This window comes from Procambarus clarkii, chromosome 55 (genome assembly GCF_040958095.1).
Source record: "Procambarus clarkii isolate CNS0578487 chromosome 55, FALCON_Pclarkii_2.0, whole genome shotgun sequence".
Classification (NCBI taxonomy): domain Eukaryota; kingdom Metazoa; phylum Arthropoda; class Malacostraca; order Decapoda; family Cambaridae; genus Procambarus; species Procambarus clarkii.
This window is the reverse complement of record NC_091204.1, coordinates 11784719-11794626: the sequence shown is the minus strand read 5'-3', so window position 1 is coordinate 11794626 and position 9908 is coordinate 11784719. Positions and strand designations below refer to the sequence as shown.

The 9908-nt window shown below is 36.1% G+C and overlaps 1 long non-coding RNA gene across 1 annotated transcript; it reads left to right on the top strand.

Annotated features, from left to right (window-relative positions):
• Positions 1-362: 362 nt before the first annotated feature.
• On the top strand, positions 363-5792 carry LOC138352817 (uncharacterized). The gene is made up of 3 exons (XR_011222891.1): positions 363-424; positions 2924-3030; positions 5237-5792. It is a non-coding gene; the product is annotated as an uncharacterized lncRNA (long non-coding RNA).
• Positions 5793-9908: the final 4116 nt, after the last annotated feature.

Below are 9908 nucleotides of genomic sequence, written 5' to 3'. Positions count from 1 at the left end.
AAAACAACTTTGACTACAAAAGAAACAGGCAAGATCATAGAAGATCTAATACTACGAGGGGGCCTCGTAGCCTGGTGGATAGCGCGCAGGACTCGTAATTCTGTGGCGCGGGTTCGATTCCCGCACGAGGCAGAAACAAATGGGCAAAGTTTCTTTCACCCTAAGTGCCCCTCTTACCTAGCAGTAAATAGGTACCTGGGAGTTAGTCAGCTGTCACGGGCTGCTTCCTGGGATGTGTGTGTGTGGTGTGGGAAAAAAAAAAAGTAGTTAGTAAACAGTTGATTGACAGTTGAGAGGCGGGCCGAAAGAGCAGAGCTCAACCCCCGCAAAACACAACTAGTAAACACCAAATCCTATTGCTGCAGAAGGTGATCTTAATGCTCTCAATAGGAAGTTAGCGGAATCGAGTTTCAGAACAAAATTTGTAAGTGGTATTTTAACAGTAATGTTTCCTTCAATTTTTCATCTTCTTAAATATTACAGATATTTGCTAATTTTCTAATTAAAATTTTTTGGTAGTTCATGCAGAAAAGATAAAATTGCTAAATAATAAGAATAATGATATAATCTTGTTTATATAGGATAGGATAAAATCTAACACTTACACATTTGTAAATTATGTAATATTAACACCAAGTCTTTCACACTCTCCTGAGTGCTTTCTCAAGGTCTTGATTGTATGGTTAGGATGAGGCTTACATTTCAACGACTATATTTCTCTTGCTAATTTTGATAGTCGTTAAGATGTATCTCTTCATAACACACACACACTTATCAGCTTGATGGGGGTCTGGGAGTTCTTCTACTCCCCAAGCCCGGCCCGAGGCTAGGCTTGACTTGAGAACTTTATTCTAGTGCTTGGCTTGGGCTTGGTGATTGTGGGGATTATCATAGAGGATTACATGCTGTTATGGAAATAGTCAACTAGAGGGTTATTTTATAGACCCAGGTCAATATTGAAATCACCTCCTAGAATGATGTGATTTGTTGAGATGTTATTTATATGATAAGATTCCTTATCATAAATAAGTTATTTATGATGATATATATATATATATATTAAATATATAATATATATCAAATTTACTAGTGTACTACATTTTTGCTGTTGCTTTTAGGTGTTGCTTTTAACCAGTGTACGTGGGTCTGATTGTGCAACTATGGTTCGAAGAATGATGAAGAAGATAGGAACAAACGGCCTTTGGTCATTATACAGCCTAAAAGGACAAAAGAAGAAATTAGCATTTCTAGAAAAACAAGAACTATATAATGTTATTTTAAGTAAGTAACAAAAAAATTAAATAATTTTTTTTTATTTAAAATTCACTAAAAAATTTAAATTTTAAGTTCAAATTAAGTGTACATTAAGTATAAATGATTATATTTCTATCACTTGCTCTTAAAATTGTTTCATTTAATAGAGGTTGGTCATAATTGTTCTCTGCTGCTAGTACTGTAGACCTGACAGACTTAGCTATGGGAAAATGTAAACTTAATTGGTTTATCCTTTACAGTATTTTGCAGTTTATTTCATGATCCTGTGGTTAATATTTGCATAAATAGTAGATTGCAAAATGCATTTTTATATCATTAGTATTAAATAATAATAATGTAAATAATTGACTTTTAAACAATGTACAATTCATTGGTCAGTGAGATTACATTAGTAATATTTTTTCATTAATAATAATAATAATAATAATAATTTTTATTTAGGCAAAGGTACATACATAAAGAGATTTTACAAAGTTTGTTGGCTTTATAGATAAGAGCTAGTACATACAATGCCTAAAGCCACTATTACGCAAAGCGTTTCGGGCAGGAAAAAACACTACTGACTAAAGCTTAAAACTAATGGGTAAAAAGAAAAAATGCGTTGAGTACAAATAAAAATAGAGGTAAAAGAGGGGGGAACATTGTTGAAAAAACAGCACAAATACAATTTCAAATTATTACAGAAAATTACATTAAAACAGCGTTGATTTGAAAAAAAAAAAAAAAAAAAAAAAAAAAACATACATGGGTTGACAATAGAGGGGTAAGGTAGGTTACAGGGAATTTATTAGGTATAGCTTCGTTTTTAACTTAAACTGGTTGAGAGAGGTACTGTCTTTAACATGGTTGGGAAGGTCATTCCACATTCTGGGCCCCTTGATTTGTAGAGCATTTCTGGTTTGATTAAGTCGTACTCCAGAAATATCAAAACTGTATTTATTTCTGGTGTGGTGCCCAGACATCACTCGGTACCCCAACTCAAATCCCTGAATATGTTAGACATTAAGTCACTGCACATTCTCTCATGTGTACTATACATATATAAAACGCTAAACTGTAATGCCAATCCTGATCTCAAAAGCTTCATAGAAGGTTGTAACAGAACCCATGAGCACCACACCAGAAATAAATACAGTTTTGATATTCCTAGAGTACGACTTAATCAAACCAGAAATGCTCAACCAGTTTAAGTTAAAAACGAAGCTATACCTAATAAATTCCCTGTAACCTACCTTACCCCTCTATTGTCAACCCATGTATGTTTTTTTTTTGTTTTTCAAATCAACGCTGTTTTAATGTAATTTTCTGTAATAATTTGAAATTGTATTTGTGCTGTTTTTTCAACAATGTTCCCCCCTCTTTTACCTCTATTTTTATTTGTACTCAACGCATTTTTTGCAAAGCCTTAAGAAAGCCGTTAACATGTTAATATAAACTTGATCACCTTCCACTTTTTTTCTCATGTGCTACCTACATGTACGAAACCTTATTCCTAAATGCATATCTTGTTCTGAAACTTGTCTTTTATATGTTGTGTATCACCATCTCTGGAGAGTTAACGTTTTATCTGTTGTGTAAATTACTTTTAATTTTACAGAATATTATTGTTATACAGAATTTGTTATATAAATAACTGTTAATTTTACAGAATCATCTATCAACGCACATCCGCAAGTTAAGGAGGAAGACGTGACCTTTCATATTTCTGAAGTACTGAAACATGCACCAAACAGGCCTGGTGGATCTAGGTACAAGGTAAAATAATTTAAATTTGTGTTTTTTTTTACTAATTATCTTTAAATATATATATATATATATATATATATATATATATATATATATATATATATATATATATATATATATATATATATATATATATATATATAAATATATATATATATATATATATATATATATATATATATATATATATATATATATATATATAGTCAGTCAGTCAGTCAGTCTGTGTCAGACCACGGAGGAAAATTGAAACAAGAATTTCCGATGCAGCAACCACACACAGGCCCAAACATGGATAATCATAGCATAAAAATAGTAAATATTTACAATGAATTAGTGAGACAAATGTGTTCCAATGATCCTACTTAAATTGCCCATTAATTGATCTATTAAAAATGGATCTAAGTTATATAAACCGCTGCTAATGTTCAAATTACTTTCTTTTGTGATCTGTATCAAAGCAGATCCAATTATGTTTCTGTTATAGGTACTTTTACAATTCGTTATTGAAGAAGCCATCTCCCAATCTATGTTTGGGCCTGTGTGTGGTTGCTGACCGAAAGTTATAGTCTTTCTGCCCCTCTCCTTGCTGCTATTGTTGTTTCTCGCATTTTTGTATTGCTTGTATGTTTGGGGGTTTGGCCTCTTGCTATATTGATTCCATTTGTGTGTCTTTTGGTCTCTGGCCCTCTCACAATTGCTGTTGAACAAATCCCCTATTCCTAGTTCTGCATCTCTGATTTAGTATAAATTTTGTTGTGCCATTATCATATATTTCACAAAACTTGACATACATCTCATTTACTACATGTCCTAACAGCAAGTGTTTCTGTCAAATTTCTTGGGGAAATATCTGAGTTCCCCATAATGACCTCTCCACAAATCAGGTTTTTCAACTGCTTCAAGCTCATTTTCTTCCAGATTATAATGCATTGCATACTTTATTCCCAAAAAGACATAGCCACTTTTACCCAAGGGAGGGAGGTCATACTGAATGATAAATCTCTCTTCCTCTTTCCTGGTAAATATAATATCCAGCATGGAGGGAACAACCCCTTCCCTCATCCCCGTAGCTTGTTTAACATGTAGAAACATGAATGTTTACAGGATGAGGTTTACGAAATATATAAATATATATATATATATATATATATATATATATGTCGTACCTAGTAGCCAGAACGCACTTCTCAGCCTACTATGCAAGGCCCGATTTGAATAATAAGCCAAGTTTTCATGAATTAATTGTTTTTCGACTACCTAACCTACCTAACCTAACCTAACCTAACTTTTTCGGCTTCCTAACCTAACCTAACCTTTAAAGATAGGTTAGGTTAGGTTAGGTAGGGTTGGTTAGGTTCGGTCATATATCATATATGATATATATGGTTCGGTCATATATGTTAATTTCAACGCCAATAAAAAGAAATTGACGTCATACATAATGAAATGGGTAGCTTTATTATGTCATAAGAAAAAAATTACAGACAATATATTAATTCATGAAAACTTGGCTTATTAGGCAAATCGGGCCTTAAATAGTAGGCCGAGAAGTGCGTTCTGGCTACTAGGTACGACATATATATATATGTATATATATATATATATATATATATATATATATATATATATATATATATATATATATATTATGTATGTATGTCGTACCTAGTAGCCAGAATGCACTTCTCAGCCTACTATGCAAGGCCTGATTTGCCTAATAAGCCAAGTTTTCATGAATTAATTGTTTTTCGACTACCTAACCTAACTTTTTCGGCTACCTAACCTAACCTATAAAGATAGGTTAGGCTAGGTTAGGTAGGGTTGGTTAGGTTCGGTCATATATTTACGTTAATTTTAACTCCAATAAAAAAAATTGACCTCATAATGAAATGGGTAGCTTTATCATTTCATAAGAAAAAAATTAGAGAAAATATAATAATTCAGGAAAACTTGGCTTATTAGGCAAATCGGGCCTTGCATAGCAGTCCGAGTACGACGTTCTGGCTACTAGGTACAATATATATATATATATATATATATATATATATATATATATATATATATATATATATATATATATATATATAATATATATATATATATATATATATATATATATATATATATATATATATATGTATATAAAGTTTGTGTGTGTAATTTATATAAACAAATAAATAAATATTAATTAATTTTGTTAATATCTTTTCAGGGAAAACTTGCAAGTACGATTCGTATACAAGAGGCAGAGGATGTCTACTAAGAAAATCACAATTAAGTGTTTATCCTCACACTCTTGATATATGGTCTTCTCTGGTCTCTATTTTCTCTCCTAACAAGTGTCCCTTTTTTTTTTTAATTTCTTTTACGTTTGTCTCTTGTTTTTCTTATCTCTCCTTTCCTCCTCTCTTCTAACACCTCTCGTTTTCTGTCTCTTCTAGCTTCTCTCAGTAAGCAAATTTTGGATACTTCGCTAAGATTTCGGGCAGCACATCATTAGGAATGAAGTACTTACACATTTCATTATGCAACTTTAATAAAGTTGCCCTTCAGCATTTTGTGGTGTTCAGCTACCCTTATCTTCTGTATGTTCCTCACATTACCAGTATACACAAACATTGACATGTAGGGATATAGACTCTCAGGTAAGTTAGTAATTTAAATGCACAGAAGCAGTCCTAGGCGTTCAATCTCCGACCGCCGTCCAAGTGGTTTGGCACCATTCCTCCCCATCCCATCCCAAATCCTTATCCTGATCCCTTCCAGCGTTAAATAGTTGTAATGAACAGGCACTATATATATATATATATATATATATATATATATATATATATATATATATATATATATATATATATATATATATATATATATATATAATTATACCAGTATAATCTAATAATATATACTGGTCTAATAAAATAATTAGACCAGTTAATACTCTCACTCGTTGTGTTAGGATATGTTAGCTTGATAAAACTGACTGTTCATTGTTGAGAAATGTGTTAACAAACAATATATCTGACATTATCAAGACTGTAGCTTGCTTAGCAAAAGGAACTTTTTTTAAATTTGGGTTCAGTTTAACTACCGCTCAATGGATGAGTAATTGGGGCATAATAAAGGAACTAAGCTGATAAAATGAAAGATGGGAAAACAACATTAGAGAGATAAACTCGAGAGACGTTTTCATGTTAACCCGAAAATTATTTGAGGAGCAAGACGGACTGCGGGTCAGGCAATTGGTCTTCATGCTATCGTGATGGGGGATCAGCCATTATACGTGTTAATGACTCTTGTATAGTTGTGTAGTTAAGGACAACAGGGTAAAGGGGTAATGGGCATTGTGGGTGATTGTTCTACCTGGGAATCCTCCACTGTTTTTTATCTTATGTATGTATGTATGTATGTACTAACCTAGTTGTGGTTGCGGGGGTTGAACTTTGGCTCTTTGGTCCCGCCTCTCAACCGTCAATCAACTGATGTACAGATTCCTGAGCCTACTGGGCTCTGTCATATCTACATTTGAACCTGTGTATGGAGTCAGCCTCCACCACATTACTGCCTAATGCATTCCATTTATTAACTACTCTGACACTGAAAAGTTCTTTCTATAATCTCTCTGGCTCATTTGGGTACTCAGCTTCCACCTGTGTCCCCTTGTGCGTGTACCACATGTGTTAAATAAATGTATGTATGTATGTATGTATGTATGTATGTATGTATGTATGTATGTATGTATGTATGTATGTATGTATGTATGTAAGGAGAGAAAGAGAAAGAGATGAAGACCGAGACAGAGAAATAGATATAGACAGAGTCAGGGAGAGAATGTTAGACACAGAGACGGACAGATAAGGATATGCAAAGTCAGTGAGAGAATGACAGAGATAGAGCGAGGAAAGAGACAGAGATAGGCTGACACAGAGAATGGCAGAAACGAGGAGAGGCAGAGACAGAGGGACAGGGACAGACGGACAGGGCCAGAGGAGCGACGGGGGAACAGAGGGGGGCAGTGGGACAGAGAGGGAGACAGGGACAGAGAAGGGGACAGGGACAGAGACAGAGGGACAGGAACAGAGGGACAGAGACAGAGGGACAGGGTCAGAGAGGGGGACCGGGGTACGGAAGGAGGAGAGGGGGGCAGGAGACCAAGAGAGAGGGGACAGAGGAGAGATAGGGGATAGAAAGAGTGGGCAGGGGGACAGAGGGAGGGACAGGGACAGACAGAGAAAGACAGGAACAGGGGGGCAGAAAGGGCGGACAGTGGGACAGAGAGAGGGACAGGGGGCAGAGATAGGGACAGGGGAACAGAGACAGGGACAAGGGGACAGAGATGGATAGGGGGACTGGAGGAAAGGGAGGGGGACAGATGAAGGACAGCGGACAGAAAGAGTGGGCAGGGGGACAGAGAGGTACAGGGGACAGAGAGAAGGACAGGGGGACAGAGATGGACAGGGGGACATAGAGGAACAGGGGGACAGCGAGAGGAACAGGAGGACAGAGAGGAACAGGGGGACAGAGAGAGACAGGGGGACAGAGAGAGGGACAATGGGATAGAGAGGGACAGGGGGACAGAGATGGAAAGGGGGGACAAGGGGACAGGGGGAAAGGGATCGGGGACAGAGGACAGAAAATGTGGGCAAGGGGACAAAGTGAGGGACAGGGGGACAAAGATGGACAGGGGGACAGGAGGAAAGGGGGGAGATGTATGAGGGGGGAATGTTTGCGAGAGATGGAGAAGGGGTATTTAGAACGGTAAGTTAGAGAGGGGACAACTAAGGCGCATCATTGAAAAGCAAAGCAAATGAGCATCATTGCAGTAGCAGGAGCCACGCACATCTTCAGCCTGCGTTGTTGAGACATTGTCAATTAAGCGGTGTCCAATAGCAGTATCTTCGGTATTTAAGCGATACCTTAAAAAATACTGGAAATATTGAAAGATATTAATCCAGATATTAATCCCCTTGTGCAACGCACACAAGAGGCAACAGTTTCTAGCTCTACAAGCGGCAATATAAAATAGAGAACAGGCGATTGTTTTCACTCATAGTGTAATAAACCCACGGACCCACCCACCCGCTGAAGCCGTAAATGCCAAGACATTACTTCCGTTTAAAATTAAAATTCCGCCTCTGTAATCCTTTACACCACCGCCCACGGGATAGGTATGGGGTGCATAATAAAGAAAGAAATAGAATTGAATTGGTCTGATTAAGACTTTATGACCATGTAATCTATGTTTTGCTCCACTACTTACTGGTTGAGTATGGGGTGCATAACAAATAATAGCCTCCTTCGGGGGCGCCTTGTTTCTAAACGTGTTAGTCTTAAATCCTTTAATCACAAATCTTGCTACAATGTACCTCTTAATATCAATAAATCCTCTAGTCAAATAAATCTCAAAATAAACAATACCCAAATTTGTAACAAATTAGATGGCAAATTCCTTGGCATTCTCATTGACCACAAGCTGAATTTCCAGGGACACATTCTAAATATATCAAAAAAAGTTTCAAAAACTGTGGGCATTCTTTCTAAGATCAGATATTATGTACCACGCCCTGCCCTGGTGACTCTCTATTACTCCCTTATCTATCCATATCTCAACTATAGTATTTGTGCTTGGGGTTCTACTACCCAAAATCACTTACGTCCTCTAATTACCCAACACAAAGCTGCTATTAGGACAATATCCAACTCTGGCCCCAGACATCACTCGGTACCCCTACTCAAATCTCTGAATATGTTAGACATTAAGTCACTGCACATTCTCTCATGTGTATTATACATATATAAAACGCTAAACTATAATGCCAATCCTGATCTCAAAAGCTTCATAGAAGGTTGTAACAGAACCCATGAGCACCACACCAGAAATAAATACAGTTTTGATATTCCTAGAGTACGACTTAATCAAACTAGAAATGCTCTACAAATCAAGGGGCCCAGAATGTGGAATGACCTTCCCAACCATGTTAAAGACTGTACCTCTCTCAACCAGTTTAAGATAAAAACTAAACACTACCTAATAAATTCCCTGTAACCTACCTCACTCCTCTATTGTCAACCCATGTCTGTTTTTTTTTTTTTTTTTTTTTTTTTTTTTTTTTTTTTTTTTTTTTTAATCAACACTGTTTGTCAACCTATTGTATTTGTGCTGCTTTTTCAGCCATGTTCCCCCTTTTTTTATCTTTATTTGTATTTGTTCTCAACACTTTTCATTCTTTATGCTCAATTAGTATTAAGTTCTAGATATTAATGTTTTTCTTGCCCGAAACGCATTGCGTAATAGTGGCTTTAGGCATTGTATGTACTAGCTCTATCTATATATCAATCCATTAATGTAACATCACTTGTATGTATATACCTTACCTGAATAAACATATTTATTTATTTATTTATATTTATATTTGTTATGTACTCTCGCAACCCAATGTACCTTCTTGTATATAAATAAATAGATTTCAACTGTAAGGGGGGTATGGTTTGCACCTTGTTATTCTAATAATGGATAAATAATTCTAATAATGGAAGCGCTAATTATATGAACACGTGCCATGTATTTATTCAGACGAGAACAGCAGTGAACACAAACCAGCGCATATACGAAAAAAATGGTTTGTATGTACAAATTTCTCAGTGAACGAAGTTGTTTCTAGCCCGGTATCCGAAATTGCAGTATACGACTTGACCAGTCCCCGACGAGGATGTAAACAACCGCCGCCATCTTAGCAGCGCGCCAGCCAGTGATGTTCAGCACGAGCATTAAGGGAAAACCTTGACACAAACTGCACCTATCATAAAGAAGAAGCACCACCATTGACCGCCAAGTGCTCACATCAAGTCTAACTCTAAGAAACAACACTCAAGCCTTGACGCTT